Genomic DNA, 21,471 nt, shown 5'->3' on the forward strand with positions numbered 1-21,471 from the left:
AGGCTATACCTTGTAGGACAAATGACCATAAGGTCGTCATCTGATTTCTCAAGGAATTATTTGCACGTTTTGGCATGCCCAAAGCGATTATTAGTGGTGGAGGGTTGCACTTTTGTAATAAATCATTTGAAAAACTCATGCAAAAGTATGGAGTGACTCATAAGGTCTCTGCTCCATACCACCCTCAGACTAATGGTCAAGCTGAGTTGGTCAATAGAGAGATCAAAATCATACTTGAGAAGATGGCTCATCCTAATTGAAAAGACTTATTAGAAAAACTGGTTGATGCACTTTGGGCCTACCGAACTGCATTCATGACGAATATAGGGTTGTCCTACAAGTTAGTTTATGGTAAGTCTTGTTATTTACCTGTTGAGATTCAACATCGTGCTTTATGGGCTATAAAATAGAATAACTTTTCACTTGATGACAAAAGTTTAAGGAAATTGCAGGTATGTGAGCTTGAAGAATCTAGGAGGGAAGTTTACAACAATGCCTACTTAGCAAAGGAGCGGATGAAGCTGCTGCATGACATGAAAATAAAAAACAAACAAATTTTCCCAACTCAGCAAGTGTTTCTCTATGACTCCAAATTGCATTTGTTTCTTGGGAAACTGAAGTCTCGATGGGGTGACCTATACATTGTTAAAAAAGGTCATTCTCATGGCGCGATAGAAATTGCAGATCCAAAGAATGGCAACAATTTCACAGTTAATGGACAACATTTCAAGCCTTTCATGACTCCATTTGAACCACATAAAGAGGTTTTGCTTCTGCAAGACCCCAGGGGAGTCCTCTGACCTTTCTCTTTTACTGTCTTTCTTTTCGTTTTATTTGTTCTTATTTGCATCTTTCTTTTCTTTTTCTACCGCGTTTGTTGGTTGTGACTCTCTGTTGTTTTGTTTTTTTTGTTGGTTTGTTTCCCCCGTGCATATCTTTTCCATTTTCCCTATGCTTTCACATTGAGGGCAATGTTTCATTTTAGTTGGGGGGAAAGAATTTGCATGTGCAATTGTGTGCTTCCATGTGATAGAATTTCAATGTGAAAAATGCATGTGATGTTTGCATGTTAGTTAGGTCCACCTTTTGGGAAATACTGGTATTGAGTTCAGAGCATGTTAAATACCTTATTTGTCAACGTTACATGCCAATTTTTTTTTTCTTTCTCTTTTTGAGGATATGGAACATGTAGGATGTAGTGCAAATTAGAGTTTGAATTAAAAGAAAATTTTATCCATTTCACTTAGTTTCAACCAAGGGAAGGATGTTGAAAGTCTTGCTACACACACTACACAGGTTAGAACACTTAGAAAGATTACCTTAGATCATTTTTGGTTGATATACACTTCAGTTGTTTTGGACTCTAATGAACCATATTCTAATGGCTTAGAAAAAGAAAAGAAAGAAAAAGAAAAAAAGTTTGAAGCAAATGAAAACAAAAAACAAGTCAGGGATCAGTTGCAAAAAGAAGAAAAAGAGAGAAAAAAAATCAAATAGAGGAAAACAATTGTGTATTGAAAAGGGCTACCTATTACCGGGGTCCTAACTAAACAAAAAGTGAGTACCTTTTAAAGTGTAGTAGCGTGAAAGTCACCTTTGTACATTCATGCACTAGAACGGTTACCTACTACCGAGGTCCTAACTAATCAAGAAAGTGGGTGTCTTTTAAAGTGTAATAGTGTGAAAGCCACCAGTACAATGGTTTTGAATTAGAGTAAGACCATGCGGTTGTCTTAGATTAATTGGTGTGTTTGAAACCGTTAATGTTTGCTAGAGGTCAATCTTGGAATTTTGATCCTCTCTTGTACACATAAGCTTGTTACACTCCATTATCTTGGTTGTTTTATTAAATGGTGTATAAATCTTTCAATTGATACGTAACTTGGGTTAATCTGTGTCCTGTGTTCCTAATCTCATTAAACATATTTCATGGCATGTTATTTTCATGAGTATTAGAATTTTAGTTGCTTCTCTCCTCAGTCTGATGCATTCACGTTAGTTGCTAGAAACTAGCAAAACGTTAGTTGGGGGGTGTAATTACACGTCAAAGTTGCGTAATTAGACATTTAAATTCATGCATCAAAGATTATAATTTTAATTAAATGCCTGATTATGTCAATTATTTTAACCAATGAGCTTATTCGATAATTTTTAGATATCTGTCTTATTTTTGTCAAAAATTTGTGGACACTCGTGTTTTATTATTACAAGATAATTTTTGGACATTAATGTTGAAATTAAAATGCATGCGAATCGTGTTTGTGGGAAGCTGTGTGAAGCCATGTGTAGAGACCCAGTGAATTATAGCAATTAAATAATAAAAGAAAGGAGAGGAAAAGGAAATTTCTGAGGGGGTCACAACAGGATCTCGTCGATGAACGCTTCGCGTCTTATTGGGATCGTCGACGGGGACACACGTCTCGTCGACGAGGAATTACCGAGAGGGCTATTACAGGACATGAAATTCGTCGACGATGAATAAGTGCTAGTCGATGAACTCTCTACTTGGCCTCATCGACGAAGGCAGATGTATAAATAGCTCAAACTCGGGTCTTCAGCAAGGAAACCTACATGCAATCCTTTTCTCTCTCTCTCTCTCTCTCTCTCTCTCTCTCTCTCTCTCTCTCTCTCTACATTTCGTCCCCCACCCCTTCTCTCTAAGTTTTTGAGTCGGTTCTTCGCTGGTTTGGTGATCCGAAGCTACCATGCTACTTTTGGGAAGATTCTCTCCATATTTGTTAGAGTAGATCATTGATTAGGCCTACTTGGGTACTATCCCAAAATTTGAATAAGTTAGTTAATTTCAGTTTATTTAGGTTGTTGGTGTTTCTGGACTGAGAAGAATAAGTTAGGTAAGATATGCTGAGGTTTTGTTGGGAAAATATCAATTTCAGGGTGTTGAGTTGGGGACCACACGGGTGTGATTTTTCGAGTAATTCGTAGGTTTTTTCACAAGTTAGGTAAGGGGATAAACTAAGTTAGCTTTCTTATGAAAATATATTTATTATTTTACAGCATTTAATTTCAGGTAAATATGTATATTGTAGATTATGTTGGAAATAATGTTGTTGATCAGAAATATGATTTTTATGTATAATATCAGAAATATGATTTTAGAACAGATTTTATGTTCTGAATATTATCCCTTTTGTGTGGAATGAGTAACATTTACCATGAAAAATTATGATGATGAAATATTATATTTTTCCAGAATATTCATGTATTACCAGTTTTTCAAGAAAAACTCTATAACAGTACAGGAACTATGTTCTAAATATTATGTTAAACAGTATAGAGATTTCATGATTCAGTAGTTATGATATGCTATCGTAAGGGTCGAGGTTTTATATGATATATCGGCGTAAGGGCCGCGGGTTTTATAAGATATGTTATGCCAGCATAAGGGTCATGATTTACAAGATACAAAATGTCGGCGTAAGGACCGTGAATTTTATAAGATATGTTATGCAAAGTTTTATGAAAATGTTAACATGACAGATATTATTATGAAATAGTCATGTATCATTATTTGGAAATATACTATATGTTATCAAAACTCGGATAACTTGGTTTAGGCTTTTACGAAGCACGGTATCGTAGCTATATGATTACGATCATGTATATGTTAGTACTACCACTTGTCGTAAGGGGCAGTGAGAGATCGACAGTCGATGTAGTTTTTTGGTAGTGCAGGCATCCCTCTGGTGTCCGGACCAGGAGGGGCAGACTCATCGTACTTACGGACTTTTGTTGATCTAGCGTGGTCGGCCAACCATTGCTAGGTCCCGCCTTCGGGCCGCATAATTTGGTCATGTGGGAGTAAGACATGACACCAATCAGCTATCCATCTAGGGTGTTATTTCATGTACAGTTATATGAGATGATTTTTATGTGTAGAAATTCAGTATGTTATACCATGTTATAATAAATTATGTTTTTCCCAAATATGATGCAGACAGTTTTATCAAATATGATTTATGTACTGTTATATGTATAACTCGAAAATACTCGTGTTGCCACATACTAATATTAGTTTATTTCCCTTACTGAGAGGTGTCTCACCCCAGCTATATAAACATTTCAGGAGTCCTAGATAGAAGAGCGGATAGAGCTCCGCAGCATTAAAGTTCAACTATTCTACCATGTTTGAAGGGTAAGTAATTTTGTTAGGGTCTTACGGATTTTTGGGTGGCGACCCTAGGACACTTTTTTTGATATTTTAGGATATGTATATGTATATGACAGTTGTAGTAAAACTCTGGTATTGTATTAGATGGATGATTTGATATGTATATGATTTTACGTTTTCCGCTGCTTAGGTATCAATGTTGTATTTCAGGTGTATCTCTGGTACCCATGGGTTCAGGTTGATTATGTTTTATTAGGATTACTATGTTTTAAAAAAATTAAAATTATTATTATGGTAAATAATGCAAGTCGTTACACCATATGTGAAGAACGAACAAGGTCGAGTCATGTACGTAAGCTGGATTCCAAATCAAAGTCGTGTGTGTGTGTGTGTGTGTGTGAATGAAAAGCCACATGTATGCGGGCTTGGGTGACAAAACCATGCCATGCATGAAGGTCGTGCATGCGTGAAGAGTTAGGCGTGCGTGTGGGCCTTGAATGAAGGTAGCCGGGCTTCAACATATGAGCATGGAGTCCATGCAGCAAGCCCACGTGAAGAGAGGCGCATGAAGATCTATGCACTAGAGGGTCTTCGAGTGAGGTCAAAAAGCAGGGGCCATGTGTTGGGCTTTAACATGCCAAAAAGGCCATGCGAATCAAGTGCGAAGAGCCTCGAGTAGCTGGGCCTATGAGTGAGCAAGAGGGAACCTGCGGGGTGAGCTGGCAGCCTGCGCGTGAAGCCTTGAAGGGTCGCATGGATGTGATGTATCCATGCAAGAGTGCCCTGAGAAGCCAACTTGGGCTTTGAAAGGCAAAACTCGAGGATGCACGCGCGGGAGGACCCGTGGGTGTGCTTTTAGGGAAGCTAGGGTAAAAAAAAGATAGCGAGAGGGTTTTGCATGAGGGGGTGTTTTTTTTTTTTTGAACAAGCGCCGCACTATGGGAGGATTTTTCTCCCTTGGGATCCGTGAGCAACAGAGAGCAGCCTTGCTGCTATGGGCTTCTCCAACCTGACGGCTCCATTTGCTCTCTCTCTCTCTCTCTTGAATTTAAATACCTGTGTCAACTTTAGTTTGTTGTTTCTATTTAAAGTTCTTTTGGTTGAAATTAAACATTTGTTTAGGTTTCTTCCATCATTAAATTCGGCTTGTCTTTATTTCCTCTTACTTAAAATCTTATTGGAATGAAATTTTATTTGGATTGTTTTTATTATTAGACTCAGTTTATTTATTTATTTATTTAAATCCATTAAATCTTGTTTAAGTTACATTATTTGTTGAGCTCGCTATGCTGCGTTTGTTTAAAATAAATGTTGGATCTAAATATTTGTTTAAATTGTGTGTTAAAGTTATTTTATTATTGAAGAACTTTTTTTAGCCTAATTTGAGTTTAGTTTGTCCTTGCCTATTTACTTTGTTTTACTTCATTATCATTGTCATGCTTATTTTAATATTTAGTTTGGGTTGGTTATTGAATTCAACATTTTTGTTTAAGTATTGTTAAGTTATTATTTCATCATGTTGTTTGAGTTTGTTACATAATTTAGTTTGTTTTTGTTTAAGATCTTGTTGTCGTATTTCGTTATTTTAGTTATTAGCATTTTGAGTTTAGTTTATTATTGAATGAGTCTTGTTTGCTTTATTTTTTTGGTTAGGTTATTATTATGTTGAGTTGGTTTATAATTCCTAAGTCAGTGTTGAAGTTAATTATTTTTGTTGAAGTTGTTGTTTGAATGTTTAATTAATGAGTTGTTTTGTAACACCCGGAACCCGAAACTAGGGTCCGAAGTGTTATTTGAAATATATCTCTGACACCACCTTATGACGCTCTGAACCCGCCAAGTAGGGCCCGGGATCCACGTGTTCCATTTATCTATATCTGATATTCTCACATCAATTACGCAGTTGAAATAATATCAACTCCTCAAAAATATACTAGAGTTTCTACATCTATATACAGTCTCAAAAGGTATTCTTCAAACAACCAGTATTCACAAATATTTACAACTCTGAAAACATAAATATATGACAACCCTAAAAATTATAACCAAAGTTTATACCCTCGCTCTTTTTCAAAAATGCTACACTAGTCTCGAGCTCACTAAGTCCGATCACGCAAAGGTCTTGAAAAAGATAAAATTTCATATCGGGTGAGACACATCTCAGTAAGTCGGAATAGATTAGCACCAAAGTGTGGCGATCATGAGGTTTGTGTACAAATATATATTATCATTCATGAAGGCATCACATGCAGCATATTTTAATATAACGAGAGTTCCCAAGGTTTGGGGTGATTATCTGCCCATACAAATAGTACCCCTCTGCTCTAATACTTTATGCAACTCATGGCTACAAATAAAGCATATCAGGGAACTTACCTTACTCAGTAAGCCCTCAGGTGGTTAGTTTATCTCATACACACACACACATTCACACAAAAGTTTACTCACAAAAGTTCCAAAGAATAGGAAAGATTACCCGCCCATACAAGTAGCTTCCCTCTGCCCTAATACGTTATGTAGTCTAATATGGTTACATCTGATACCTATCAGGGCACTCGCCTTTCTCAGTAAGCTATCGGCGGAGTGTAAACATCGCTCCAATTAAATATGATACTACAATATACAATACATTTATACTTACTCTACATCTATTATATCTGTAATACTTATCTTTTAATGTTCTCAGTATTTCATGTCTTATATTTCATTTTCATAGTTCACATCAAGTGAATCTCATGTCATATAATAATGTTTCTAGTTCACATCACGTGAATCTCGTGTATTGTTCACATTATCTGAATCTCATGTATAGTTCACATCACGTGAATCTCGTATATAGTTCACATTACGTGAATCTCATGTATAGTTTTCATCACGTGAATCTTATGTCATATAAGTCTTTGGTTAATTTAAACAATTATGCATTTAGAACTTACTATCGGATGGATAATCATTTTCATGCTTCCCCCCATAACGGGTTGTGTGGCCCGAAGGCTGGACTTAACCTTGGTCGGCCCACCAGAGCTAAATCAGAAAAACAACCTCTTCAATCTGTAAGTCCGATTGGCTTTCCCACAGTCGTCTAGACTCCAGGGGAAATCTCTACCCTACACAGCACAATCGACTATCCTATCTCCACACTCTCTCTAAGACGTGTGGGTGCACTAATCTCTGCCAAAAAAATATATGCACAGTACTGTGCCTTACCATGGTCCATCGGAGTTCTCAAATCATACATTACAATTTAACATTCATATCCTGCTCTGATTAACAATACACATGCAATATTCTCATCATATTTCATTATTCACAACGTCTCATAAATATATCATAATTCATCACAGTATTTTCATTTTACTCATGCCCCATCATTTAAATAATACACATAATCATATTCTTTAAAATAACAAAAGCCAACCCATGTTCATCGTTCAAATTACTGAAAATTCACATTTAATATCCTTCACATTTATCTAGAAAAATTCATTACTTTCCACATTTATCTAGGCTCAAAATCATAGTTCAAACGGTTGACATTTGTTTTAAAAACTCACATGATAATCATATACATTTATAAACACATATATTTTCCATTTAAACCAGTAAATTCATAAAAAACTACCGGCTTAATCTATTCCACTTACCTAGTTTCAAAAAATTACGCCAGTAGGGACCCCAAGACAATGCCTGCGACGCTCACCCAAACCTTGATTCAAAACCCTAGCTTATCAACCCAAACCCCAGATCAACAACTATTAGACCACCCAAGCCCATACACCCCTTTTAAATAATTATAGACTAACCAAACAGTTCATTTCTATCCTCACCTCAACTTTGGGGTAAAGCCTGAAAAGACCCCGTTTGAAAATCCACTTCGCTAAACTTGTAAAGAATTTCCCCTAGATCCTCATAGCGGCTTCCGATCGTCGAATCAATCGACGAACGGCAAGAAATTGAAGAGAGAAGGTGACGAACAACGTTTTTTAGAGAGAGAAAGTGAGGATTTCGATTGCTTAATGAATAAGATAGGAAAAATTCTATTTATACTCGGCCACCCTCGTCGACGAGATGACATCTTCGTCGATGAACCTAAATTCTGAAATTTCTATCATTCGGGATCTCTTCGTCAATGACGTCTAAACTTCGTTGACAAACCACTGAAAGACCTTCATCAACAAAAATAGGAGATTCGTCAACGAAGCCTACTGTTTGCCTTTTATATTTTTTCCTTTTCTTCTTTCTTTATCATTTTCCATAATTCAATTTTTTCGGGTCTCTACATTCTTCCCTCTTTTAAGAAATTTTGTCCTCGAAATTTTGCTAATCATTCATTTCTACATTTCATTATATCACATACAATTCAGTATATACATCACCATCTAAATTTCTATATTAACTACAATCAAATTAAACCTTCATACCTACCCCCTAGGCAATATCTGCCTCGTCCGGGATCATTGTGTAAACACGTGCTGGACCACCTCCACCTCGGGTACTTGCTAGTTTCTCCAATTCTAATTCGGTGCAGGTGTATTAGAGAGCAGCACATGACAATTTCGTATAACAAGCCCCCGACTTACCGCACCTATAACAATTAGGACCCCCAGCTTGGCATTCATCCCTCCGCCTCTTGTTACATCGATGGCATACAGGGTAAGATAAATAATTCTAATACCCAAAATAACCCCGATCTCTAGTCTCTTGCCTTTGGCCCACCGTGTTCCTTTCTCTATTCCACAAGCCCTGACTAGCCTCAGCCTAAAAACTGGAAGGTGCAACCCTCTTTCTCTACTCTGACGACTTTATACCGCCCTACATGCTCTTCTCTAGTACTGAAGCCTTATCCATTAAGTCCAAGAAGTTCTGGACCAGGAACCCCACTACAAGCTTAAAGATCTTTTGTCTAAGGCCTTTTTCAAACATCCGGGCATTTCTCGCCTCATTCAGAATCATAAAGTGTGCAAAGTGAGATAGCTCCACAAATTTCGCTGTATACTACCCAACAGTCATATTTCCCTGGATCAGGTTGATAAACTCCTCAACCTTTTCCTCTCTAATGGATGAGGGAAAATACCTGTCAAAGAACAACTCCTTAAATCGTTCTTAGGTCAGTGCCACTTTCACTACCCACTGTCCCTCTAGTAGCTTCGCAGAAAGCCACCAATGTTTCACATAACTTGTCATCTTAAATACGGCATAACGAACCTTCTGCTCGTCTGTGCAGCTGAGTACTTCCATTATCTCCTCAATTTCCTGAACCCAGTTCTCTGCAATCATTGGATTAGGTCCTCCCTCAAAAGTCAGAGGGTTCAACCTCATAAACTCCTTAATGCTACAGCTTTGATCTACAGTTGGAAAATTCTGCTTTTTAGGATCCTTCCTCATTTCTGCCCTGACGTATCGGGCTATACCCCGCATGTAATGACTCGCAAAAAATTTTCAATGATTAAATAATTAGGAAATGATAGATGGAATGGATAAATAAGGAATAAAGGGAAAGGGGGAAAATTTTGGAAGAAGGAACAACAGACCTCGTCAACGAGTTTCATGTCCTCGTCGACGAGTGTTCTACTAAAGATCATTGACGAAGTTCAGTTCCTCGTCGACGAGAAGATCTCGAATGAGCAAATTTCAAGTTTTAAGACTCATCGACGAATGAATCTCCTCGTCGACAAAGTTCCTTCTGTGACTCATCGACGAATTCTCTCTACTCGTCAACGAGGCCACGTGGTAAAGTCGAGTATAAAAGGGTTTAGGGAAGCTTATTGGCAAAGAAATTACATTTTCCTCCATTCTTTCTCTCTTTAAAACGTCTCTCTGCCTTATCTCTAGCTTTCCAGCACGGATTCAGCTCGAATCAACAATCGGAGACCGCTACGGTGTTCTAGGGAAGATTCTCTACACGTCTAGCAGAGCAGTTTTCTAAACTAAACTTTTCGGAAAACGCTCCTAAGTTGAGGTATGGGTTAAGATTCTCAGTTTTGAGTTTTGTAAGGGATTATTTAAGGTTTATGAGTTGAAAAAATATAGAAATAGTAGTTTGTTTGGGGTTTATTTAATTAAACTAGGGTTTTTGAACCAGAGTCCGGGTGAGCGTCACAGACATCTTTTGGGGATTCCTGTTGGCGTAGTTCAAGAAATGCATAAGGGGGAATATATATTAAACCAGATTTTTATGCATTAATTGGAGAATAAAATATGTTATGAATATACGTGTATATGTTTTTGCATGGGTTTAAATGTCAATCGTTTAAATTATGATTTCTGAACCTAGGGCTGTTTTATTAGATATGTATTTTTGAAAATGGACTGATGAAAGTAAAAGATTTTTGAGAATAATTACGTAAAGAATTAAAGGTATAACTTCAGTATAAGAATAGTAAATGAGGGTTAGCTTATTTTACAAAACATATTTGATACATACTGCTAAATTGTGTGGCATGAGTAAAATGGAAAATATGTGGTGAATTATGATATGTACATTTATGAGAAGTTGGGAATACTAAAATGTGATAAAAATATATATTGCATGTGTATTATTTGATATAACATGAGATCCACGTGATGTGGACTTTACACGAGATCCACGCAATGTGGATTGTTACAAATGATGTATATGACATGAGACCCACGTAATGTGGACTTTACATGAGACTCACGTGATGTGGACTTTACACGAGACCCACGTAATGTGAACTTTACATGAGACCCACATGATGTGGACTTTACATGAGACCCACGTAATGTGGACTTTACATGAGACCCACGTAATGTGGACTGTTATATGATATCCACGTAGGTTGGACTTGACATGAGATCTACGTAGGTTGGACTTTATATGAGATCCATGCAATGTGGGCTTTATATGAGTTTTATTTAATGTGAACTATGAAAGTGAACTATGTAATATAAACTACTCAAAACATAAAAAGATGTATATGAAGAGATAACAGATAGCAAGTAAAGTAAGAATGAATTGTATATTGCAGTATCAGTATTCACGTTATTATAATATGTAGTTATACGGGCGGGGCAAACTCTTCACCTGAGGACTTGCTGAGAAAGGCAAGTGCCCTAGTAGGTATCAGATGTAGCATTATGTTGCATAATGTACTAGAGCAAAGAAAAACTACTTGTATGGGTGGGTACATTTCCTTATTCTCGAGAGCTTTTACTGGTAAACTTTTGTATGAATTGTGTGAGTACGAGATTCCTAATTCACCTGAGAGCTTATTGAGTAAGGTGAGTGCCCTGATATGTTTCAGTTGTGACCTTCGGGAAAGTATTAGAGCAGGGGGGGTGCTATGTGTATGGGCGGTTAATCACCCCTATCCTTAGGAAATCTCGTTGGTAAAATATCTTGCATATGTTTGATCAGGTATAGGAAAGAATTTTAGAAATTATCATTAAATGTAAATGATGATTTTTATATGTTATATACAAAACTCATGTGGGGCACACGCTGATTTAATATATATTGTTTCTTCCCTTACTGAGATGTGTCTCAACCGAATACAAATTTATCTTTTTCAAGATCTCCATAAGATCGAACTTAGAGAACTCGAGGTTATTACAACATTTTTGGGTTATAAAAAAAGGAAATGGTATAATTTTGATGATATTTTGGGTTGCATAAATTTATGTTTCATGTTTTATGTTTTAAGTCATCTAAGAAATGAATGAATGTGAATATTGGAAGTTGTGGTTTATATTTTGGAGTTATGAATATATGTGGATACAGGTGGATGTATGATTTATGTTGGATTATAGATAGATATAAAAAACTTGGTATTATACTGATTAAGGATTGTAATTATGTTTTTCGCTGTGTAAATATTAATGGAATAACAGGTACAGGAAAATCAATGACGTAGCACTCGGGTCCCATAAGGCGGGTTCGGGGCGCCATAAAGCACGATTAATCAAGTATAACGCACCATACCAGGTTTTCGGGTTCGGGGCGTTACACTGCAGCATCGTGGAGGTATCAATATCCTCTTGACTAGAAGTCTCTGAATCATTCCTTCCTTCGGCCTCTACATCCTCACCCCTAGGATCCATCCTGAAAGTAGGAAAAAAAAAAAGATAAGAATTTCATTATCATAACCTTCTCAACACAATCATTAAACTAAAATCCAAAATACATCCAAATTTTCAACTTAAGGACCAATCTCATAGTTCATAAACAGAATCATCTAAGGTTTGTTGTGGTTTGTCTGAAACCATCGACTGCTTCAAAAAAATCACAGAAAGCCATGACGTACTTTCGCCTCCAAGTTATAAGACAAAATTCTACAACTCTCAACACCTAACCTACCAATTTCTTATCTTCATTGCCATCTGTTCCTATACTCTCGTATTAATCATACCTAAGTCTGTAAAACCCAAAACCTAATTCTCTGATACCAAATTGTAACACCTCGAACCCGAAATTAGGGTCCGAAGTGTTATTTGAAATATATCTCTGATGCCACCTTGTGACGCCCCGAACCCACTAAGTGGGGCCTGGGTGCCACGTATTCCATTTACGTATATATGATATTCTCACATCAATTACGCAGCAGAAATAATATCAACTCCTCAAAAATATACCAGAGTTTCTACAACTATCTAAAGTCTCAAAAGGTATTCTTCAAACAACCAGTATTCACAAATATTTAGAACTATGAAAATATAAATACCCCAAAAATTATAACCAAAGTTTACATTCTCGCTCTCTTTCAAAAATGCTACACCAGTCCCCGAGCTCACTAAGCTCGATCACACGAAGGTCTTGAAAAAGATAAAATTCCATATCGAGTTCCCAAGGTTTTGGGTGATTACCCACTCATACAAGTAGCACCCCTATACTCTGATACCTTATGCAACTCATGGCTACAACTGAAGCATATCAGGACACTTATTTTACTCAGTAAGCCCTCAGGTGGATAGTTTATCTCGTACATACACACATTCACACAAAAGTTTACTGGTAGAAGTTCCCGAGAATAGGGAAGATTACCCGTTCATACAAGTAGCTTTCCTCTGCCTTAATACGTTATGCAGTCTGATATGGCTACATCTGATACCTATCAAGGCACTCGCCTTTCTCAGCAAGCCCTCGCCTCAATTAAATATGATACTATAATATACAATACATTTATACTTACTCTACATCTATTATATCTATAATACTTATCTTTTCGTGTTCTCAGTATTTCATATCTTATAATTTATTTTCATAGTTCACATCACGTGAATCTCATGTCATATAATTTCTTTTCTAGTTCACATCACGTGAATCTTGTGTATTGTTCACATTATGTGAATCTCATGTATAGTTCATATCACGTGAATCTCGTATATAGTTCACATTACGTGAGTCTCATGTATAGTTCACATCACGTGAATCTCATGTCATATAATTCATTGGTTAATTTAAACAATTATACATTTAGAACTCACTACCGGATGGATAATCATTGTCATGCTTCCCCTCATGATGAGTTGTGCGGCCCGAAGGCTAGACTTAACCCTGATTGACCCACCAGAGCTAAATCAGAAAAACAACATCTTCAATATGTAAGTCCGATTAACTTTCCCACACTGGTTTGCACAATCAACTATCCTATCTCCACACTCTCTTTAAGACGTGTGGGCGCACTAATCTCTACCAAAAAAACATATGCAACGGTATTGTGCCTTACCATGGTCCATCGAAGTTCTCAAATCATACATTACAATTTAACATTCATATCCTGTTTTGATTAACAATACACATGCAATACATATTCTCATCACATTTTAGTATTCCCAACATCTCATAAATATATCGTAATTTATCACAGTATTTTCATTTTACTCATGTCGCGCCATTTAAATAATACGCATAATCATATCCTTTAAAATAACAAAAGCCAACCCATGTTCATCGTTCAAATTACTGAAAATTCACATTTAATATCCTTCACAATTGTCTAGAAAAATTCATTACTTTCCACATTTCATTTTCACAAATAATATATATACATCCCTAAGCTCAAAATCATAGTTCGAATGGTTGGCATTTCTTTTAAAAACTTACATGATAATCATATACATTTATAAATACATATATTTTCCATTTAAACCAATAAATTCATAAAAACTACTGGCTTAATCTATTCCCCTTATCTGGTTTCAAAAAATTACACCAGCAGGGACCCCATGACGATGCCTGCGGAGCTCACCCGAACCTTGATCCAAAACCCTAGCTTATCAACTCAAACCCCAGATCAACAACTATTAGACCTCTCTAAGCTCATACACCCCTTTTAAATAATCATACACTAACCAAACAGTTCATTTCTACCCTTACCTCAACTTTGGGGTAAAGCCTGAAAAGACCCCGTTTGAAAATCCACTCCACTAGACTTGTAGAGAATTTTCCCTAAATCCTTGTAGTGGCTTCTGATCGTCGAATCAGGCGACGAACGACAAGAAATCGAAGAGAGAAGTTGAGCAATGACATTTTTGAGAGAGAGAAAGAGAGAGAGAGAGAAAGTGAGGATTTCGATTGCTTAATGAATAAGAAAGGAAAAATTCAATTTATACTCGGCCACCCTCGTCGACTAGATGACGTCTTTGTCGACAAGCTACTGAAGAACATTCGTTGACAAAAGGACTTTGTTGACAAACCCAAATTCTGAAATTTCTTTCATTCGGGATTTCTTCGTCGACGATGTTTGAACTTCGTCGATGAACCACTGAAAGACCTTCGTCGACGAAAACAGGGGATTCGTCGACGAAGCCTACTGTTTCCCTTTTATAATTTTTCCCTTCTTTTCTTTATCATTTTCCATAATTCAATTTTTCTGGGTCTCTACATGTTTGGTCGTTTTATGCGTGTTAGATTCACATTTTAGATTTCGCGTCATTTAATTTCATCACGAATTTTCAAAAACCCCAAGATTTTCAATCTGAACCATGTTTAGTAAAATATTTTCTTGTTTTCTTTTTTCTGTGTTTTACACGAGTTTGAAATCGAACTGCATTCTCTGAGGAGACAATCTGACATTTTTGGGCTAATTATTACACAACGTAACTCCTCTACTTGGGACAGCCTTTGCGCTACTCATTTTTAGAGTGAGTTAGCATGCATTTGAAAATTATCTCTCATTGAGGCACATATGCATTTGCTCCTACCTCTCATAATTCAATCAACTCCTCTATAAGAGGTTGCAAGTGCACATTAATATTATTTCTAGGACCTTTCGGTCTAGGGATGAGCAAAGAAAGTATAAACTACGGTCATTTTATGGACAACCATGGTAGGAAATTCTATGGCATTAAAATCATTGGCCATGTGCTATGAACACTTTGCATCATCCTAAATGGATTAAATCCATCACTAGCAAGCTACAATCTAATATTGCGAGAGTCTTTACCAAAGTTTAGATATTGGTTTTCAAAACTCTCCCATGCTTTAGATATGTTGGATGCCTCATGATGCCCTCCTTCTTCAGTCTTTAACACGTCATCTCATCAATTCCGATGTTTTAGATTACATGAATAGACTTTGGAGCCTTGGCTTTTAAAGGAAAGTACCTCGACACCTTCGAAGGAATTCTTTTCTTGTTTCTTTTCTTTGAACTAGATCCAAGATCTTACAAACTATTTTCACTATTCATCCACCGAGAAGCCCCACATATTGAGCAAACATCATCATGACCTTTTTCCTTCCTAAATAGCATACAATCATTTGGACAAGAATGAATCTTTTCATAATTAAGTTCCAACTCCTTGACAATCTTCTTTGTTGCATTGAAGGAAGATGACAATGTCTCACCTTTGGGAATGCTTCTTTTAGGATGTTAAGCAGCGCCCCAAAGGATTCATTGCATCACCCAAAAATGCACTTTGTATGATAAAGATGCAATATGAATGAAAGTTTGGAAAAATTATGACACCCTGGATATAGTTCTTTGTCATAATCTTGCATCAGCTTATTAAACTTCTCTACTTTTGGAGGAGGTTGTTATAAATGATGCTGTGTAGTAAACACCTCTATATTTGTCTCTATTGCAATCCCTTCATCAGCTCCCATATTCATGGCATGCCTAAACATGCCAAATGCATCATTAAATCCCCCACCATATCATCGTCATTGTATGTCTCATCTTCCATACGAGCATTTTGAGTAGAAACAAATGTGGAGATTGACTCCCCAAGGCAAAATCAAGGATTGTATCCTAGCATAATACTATTGACCACAAGATGTTCATACGATTCCTATCAGTTTCTTTGATGGTGACGCACACATTTTTTTTTTGCAAGGACATAAATTATCGCATGCCTCATTAGCAAATGCAAATTCGAGAAAAATTTTCACCCCTATTAAGTATTCTTGACTTACCCTGTCGCAGTCCACCCGTCTCTTACGCTTACAATTGTCTATTAACGATGACTAAGAATGAAATAACAATCCACGAATTAGAGAGAAATGGTATAACGAGGTAAAATATAATAACAAAAACATAAACGATTTATTACTTGATCCATTAAGGCAGTTTAGATGGAATCAAACCATAGTTGTTGGCTGCATCCAACACAACCTAAGCAATTGGGATTGTCGATTGCAAAATCTAAGCAATTAGGGATTGTTAATTGTGTATTAACATAACATGTCGATTGCATGGGACACAGGGGAATCCATGCATAATATTCCTGGACATGTTAAAGGATGTAATTCTTGTCTTTGAATAAAAGAAAAGGTTAGGAGGTATTGCTCGTATAAATATTGTTGACTTATGAATTTTGTTTCAATTACTATACACGCGGAACTTAACCAATAAATTTGTGTTTGTGTGTGATATTAACTTAAGCAAGTACACTATATGTCATCATAGTGTCAAATTGTATGTTATGAACCTAGGTCCTGTGATAAAGCCATATCTCTCAAAAAGGCAAAAATTGTGGCTAGTATTTGAAATACGACATTTTACTCCCATTTTTTGGAATTCTCCACCATTTAACTCCTACCTAATATTATCCTTAAGAGTTAATTTAAATTGTGTGCTTTTAAATTAAATATAATACATTAAACTTCATTAAAAGCTATAAAAATATAAAACCGAGGCAAGAAGTTATTCATACTCCTAAACATAATCTTGTAACTTTATTACTTTTTTTTTGTTTGCTAAGCCACCTCCTCTAAATGTAGAACTACAAGTTTATAACTTTTAAGTAGGAAGGTAAACAACATATTTATACAAGACAACCAACATATGTCTCAAAAAAGTTGCTACTTGTGAAAAAATCATAGCAAATAACTTATATTTATTGCTAATACTCATGATACAAGCAACTTTTTTGCTAAAAAATTAGTACTTGCCGCCAAAGATACCAAATTTTACAAGGGAAGTTTTTGTAAATATAAACATCCCTGAAATTAATTATCATCATCTTTTTTGCAAAAAAAAAGAAAGAAAATCCTCCATAAAAAAAATTACAAGAACCATTTCATCTTATGTTAACAAAAAGTTATGTGTGTTGAAAAATTTAATGCTATTTATCTATTAAATATGTTAAGATAAACAAATATATAATTAATGAAAGCATATAATATAATTAACATTAAAGTCAGTGACTAAAGATAGCATTAAATATACAAAACTTCTATCAATTAAAAAAGTCATACATAAGCTAATTCCATAGTCTAAAAAGTTAACTCATAAAGGATTTTTGTCATAGAAGTAAATAAAAAAAGTTGCTATAAATTCCGAAGTCAAGAATGATACCATCATCCACTTTGTCAAAGGCTTGAAAAAATTTTAAAAAAAATAACAAATAAAATAAGGCATCAAAGTTTTGCAATGATTCATTTAATTTTAAATAAATAATTATTGAATTTTTTATAAATGAACTGCAAAATGTCAACTCAAATGAATGAAAATTCATGGCATTTAAACTAATTTTATTAACCATGAGCTACCAAAATTTTGGCAATATCACCTAAAGTTTTTTGTGCAATCCATATATTATTCAAACCTATAATAACCCAAGCAATGGTATACGCACTTCACCAATTCATATATGGACTCGCAAAGATAGAAAAAATAAGCATTTCACCCAAGAATTCCATTGATTTTCACTCATCAGCTAAGCATACTCTATGAATAGAGCATACGAAACACAAGAACTCATTGTAATATATACGACTTCCGAATCCAATCGCCACAGCCAAAGGCAAACCATGCATGTTGTGTTGGGTAATTGAGCGTGTCCAAAATTGAAGACCTAACCCACAAGTAAGACTAGTCAAAAAGCACAAGAGCTAGAGGCAGAGCATGCATCCTACAAGTGAGTCAACACAAAGATAGTAAAATTTTCATGGTACATCTCTAATAGTTGCACATTTAAGTGTAATCTAATGTGAGCATTGAAGATTTGTATCTAGTGCACTTTGCGATGGTAGTATGAGATATATTCAATTCAGTTGGTTAAATATGGGTTGGAGGCTGTTGTGTTTTGCTCTAGCTTGCTACACTTAAGAGGCTTCAGTTCTGTGCTCAAGCTTGCGATGCTTAAGATGGCTTTAAACTCAGGATATTCTGGTCTCTAATCATGTTCTTTTCATAATCATGTTTAGTATGGCTTTAAATTCCAATAGATTTCCAACATAAATATTTTCTAGCTTAAACAGCATCCCTCAATCTAATCTACTGTGGAAGTAGCGGCAGGAGCGGCCATGACAGCCTCTACCTCTAACCAGAATTCCATCAGGTTGTTAAGGATGTTGTCTTGCAGTTGAGGCCTCTACTTTTAAGGAAGCAACTTTGGTGACAGTTGTTGCATGGGTTAAATTTAATGATTTGCAGGAATGGATTGGTCATAGCAGATTTGTTAGGGTAATGCCAAATACGCCTGCTGTTGTTGGTGCGGCAGCTTCAATCATGAACTTGGGAGTAGTTGCAACAGCGGAAGATGGAGAACTAACATCTAGTTTATTTGGAGCTATTGACAAGATATGGAGAGCTGATGAGAAATTGTTTGATGTTATCAATGGCCTGAGTGGGAGTGACCCAGCATATATATTTTTAACTATTGAAGCTTTTCCTGATGCAGAGGTAGCAGCAGGCGGCTTGCCAACAGAACTTGCATTGGGTTTTCTCAGACTGTTTTAGGGACTGCATCCATCACTACCAAGACTAGGAAGCATCTAGGTGAGCTCAAGGACAATGTTGCATCACCTAGTGGGACAACCATTGCTAGTATTCATGAGTTGGAAAAGGGTGGATTTCGTGGGATCATAATGAATGTTGTTGCTGCTGCAGCTAAAGGAAGTCGAGGACTTTCCCAAAGTTAGTTTGTTTTTTCTTTCTTCTCAGATTTTATGGGCAAAGAGACTGAAATAATTCTTACCTACGATGGAAAAAGTTCTGCTTCTTGCCATTCCAAATCCTTAGGTGTTGACTAAATAAATTTGCAATGGTCGGATATATTCTCTTTATCAGTCTTTCTTTTCCTTTAACTGCAGCTTTTCATGCTCCACGGAGCTCCAATTATTGTTTTTTTGTGCAACGAAATGCATTGTTTTTTTTAGAACATGTCAATATTATATAATAAGAAGCCACATTAGAATTTTCTTAGATAATCTGTATGTTTCCTGTTTGTTATTATTTCAAGAATCATTATTATTAATATTTGTGTCAAAAATAATTGTGGAAGTAGAGTTACAGAGACAGAAAAGAGAGAAGGAATGAATAGAGGATTAGAAGTAGGGAAGTTTGATTCAATTCATGCTCTCAAGTTTGATTCATGAGCATTTTTTTGTGCAGCATGATTTCATTTATGAACATCCTGAAAGAGGCTCACGGTTGAAAGAGAAAGAGAAAGAGAAAGAAAGAGACTCACGGCTGAAAGGGCTTCATGGCAGCAGATTCACGAACAACTTCACAGCAGCAAGGGCGCAAGGCTTCTCATGTAGTAAGATTTTCGGGCTTCTTGGCTTCACCGCGGCAGATTCAGCTCACAAACAGTAGGGCACAAGGCTTTATTTGTGCTAGGGAATTTGACTAGGCGCAATTAGGGGCGTCAAAGCAGGTCGAAACCAAAGGGTGACCCATGATCCGTCTGGTTAAACCGGGTTTGGGTTAGTGTAAGCTGATCCGTTTATAAATAGGTCAACCCGGGCCCCATTTGTGATTTAAACGCGGCGCAGAAGCCTCTCCCTCCTCTTTGTTTCTTGCCACTGCTCTCCCTTATGCAAATCCTCTTGCCTCTCAGCTCTGGCTCTTGCCCTCACATTCGCAAGCTCGCAGATCGACGCGATGTCTCAGCTCTTGCTCTTGTCGTCGCTGTTGTCTCACTCTCGTCTTTGTATCACTCTCGAGTCTCGCCTCTAGTCTGATCTTCTAGAGCAAATTTGGTCTCTCTCATCTCTGTATCACTTAGTCACTCGTCGTCATATCCATCTCACTCGTCTCCGTCTCACTCGTCTTTAGTCTGATCTACAATGTCGGCCTGACCATAAGGCCATTGAGCAGTTTGGGCCTCAAAATTTTTGGGGCCCCCAAATTTTTTTTTAATATTAATATTATTTATGATGTCATCTCTTCCCATACATTGATTTTTCCACTATTTCAAAAGTTGGAACCCCCAATTTTTTTTTTTAATGTTAACATTATTTATGATGTCATATCTTCTCATACATGACTTTCCCATTATCTTAAAAGTAAATGAAATTGTATTTTGAAAAGTAAAGTAAATGTAATTGAATTCTTTCTTTTTCAAGTCTCAATGTAATCTTGAATATAAAACTTTAATTAGTGATTTTGCATCTTAAAAAGGCTAGAAAAATTAATTTTAAATAAAAATAAAAATTAAACAAAATATTAATGGTCCCTAATTAAATCATTCGCCTAGGGCCCAATATTGTGAAGAGTCGGCCCTACTGATCTGCCACTGCCAGATTGATTCAGATCTGGTCTCACTCTCGTTCTTTGTCAGTTCGTCTCCCTCTCACTCTTAGTTTCCCTCTCCTTCTCACTCTCAATCTCCCTCTCGGCTCTCACTCTCAGTTTCTGTCTTACCCATCTCAAAGAGAAGTGTAAACATTTTTTTTTTTTTTACATTTTACATTTTTTTTAAGATTTAATAAATAAAATAAGGTATGCTTTTCTTTTTAAAAAATTGAAATATATAAATTATTTTTTAAAATGGGTTGAATGAGCGGGCTTTGATTTATATATTAGTCACTCATTATTAAACACGTCAACCTCAACCTGTTTAACTACTACCCATTTTTGACTCGCCCGAACTTGACTCTTTAAGCTGTTTTGCCACCCACTAAGCGCAATAGAAGAGGAAAAGGGGGTTTTCAG

General features: G+C 36.3%; 1 pseudogene; it reads left to right on the plus strand.

The window, feature by feature from the left end:
- Positions 1-4,777: 4,777 nt before the first annotated feature.
- On the plus strand, positions 4,778-19,547 carry LOC131153838 (pyrroline-5-carboxylate reductase-like; annotated as a pseudogene).
- The last annotated feature ends 1,924 nt before the right edge of the window (positions 19,548-21,471 follow it).

The sequence above is a fragment of the Malania oleifera genome, chromosome 4 (genome assembly GCF_029873635.1).
Source record: "Malania oleifera isolate guangnan ecotype guangnan chromosome 4, ASM2987363v1, whole genome shotgun sequence".
Classification (NCBI taxonomy): Eukaryota; Viridiplantae; Streptophyta; class Magnoliopsida; order Santalales; family Ximeniaceae; genus Malania; species Malania oleifera.